Source organism: Humulus lupulus, chromosome 6, assembly GCF_963169125.1.
Source record: "Humulus lupulus chromosome 6, drHumLupu1.1, whole genome shotgun sequence".
Classification (NCBI taxonomy): Eukaryota; Viridiplantae; Streptophyta; class Magnoliopsida; order Rosales; family Cannabaceae; genus Humulus; species Humulus lupulus.
In genome coordinates this window covers 111,848,554-111,849,645 of record NC_084798.1, presented here as the reverse complement: position 1 = coordinate 111,849,645, position 1,092 = coordinate 111,848,554, and the positions used below count along the sequence as shown (strand labels likewise).

The window sequence follows — 1,092 nt, the reverse complement described above, 5'->3', positions numbered from 1 at the left end:
GCATTCATGCATCAGACCTCCAACCATTGCTACAAATAATTTTGAGATTAAGCCAGCAATTCTTCAAATGGTCAAATCAACTGTTCAGTTTGGAGGTATGCCAACGGAGGACCTCAATTTACACATAGCTAATTTTCTGGAGTTATGTGCTACGTTCAAGAAGAATGGGGTGAGCAATGATGCTATAAGATTGAGGCTATTCCCATTTTCACTAAGGGATAGGGCGAAGAGTTGGTTGATATCCTTTCAGGAAAATTCTATTACTACATTGGAGGAGTTAGCTCAGAAGTTCCTTGCCAAGTTCTTTCGTCTAGTGAAGGCTGCAAAACTGAGGGGAGAGATCAATAATTTTTATCAGATGGAAGGAGAGTCACTGTGTGATTCTTGGGAGCGATTTAAGGAGTTGTTAAGGAAGTGTCCACACCATGGTATAGAAAAGTGGATGTTGGTGCATAATTTTTACAATGGGTTGAATGGAACAACTAGGACAATTATAGATGTTGCGGCAGGAGGTGCTTTTATGAGTAAGAGTGCTAATGAGGCATATGAGCTATTAGAAAAGATGGCGATGAATACTTATCAATGGCCAACTGAAAGGGGACAACCAAAGAAGGTGGTTGGAGTGATGGAATTGGATGCTATATCAATGCATACAGCTCAAGTAGTAGCCTCGACAAAGCAACTACAAAAGACTACACTCCCATCTCAAGCTATGCAAGTTCGAAACTTGTGTGAATTGTGTGTTACAACCCATCCACCCAACCAATGCCCTGCTCTAGATATGAATAACATGCCCATGGAAGAAGTACAAGCTATAGGGAATTATCAGAGACAACCCAATAATCCCAATTCCATGTCCTACAACCCAGGTTGGAAGAACCATCCTAATTTTTCCTGGTCCAATAATCAAAACACTCTACAACCTTACCCTCCACCTTAGCCACAATATCAACCTTCCCAAAATAGACCACCATATCAACAACAACATGCACAACTTTACCCTCCACCTGGATATTATCAACCAAAAAATAGACCACCACACCCAATGCCAATGAGACCAGCTGAACCCCAACCTGATGTAATCAACCAATT

The 1,092-nt window shown here is 41.2% G+C and overlaps 1 non-coding gene across 1 annotated transcript; it reads right to left on the bottom strand.

Annotated features, from left to right (window-relative positions):
- Positions 1 to 325: 325 nt before the first annotated feature.
- On the bottom strand, positions 326 to 432 carry LOC133787439 (small nucleolar RNA R71). Its single transcript, XR_009872461.1, has one exon. It is a non-coding gene; the product is annotated as a small nucleolar RNA R71 (small nucleolar RNA).
- Positions 433 to 1,092: the final 660 nt, after the last annotated feature.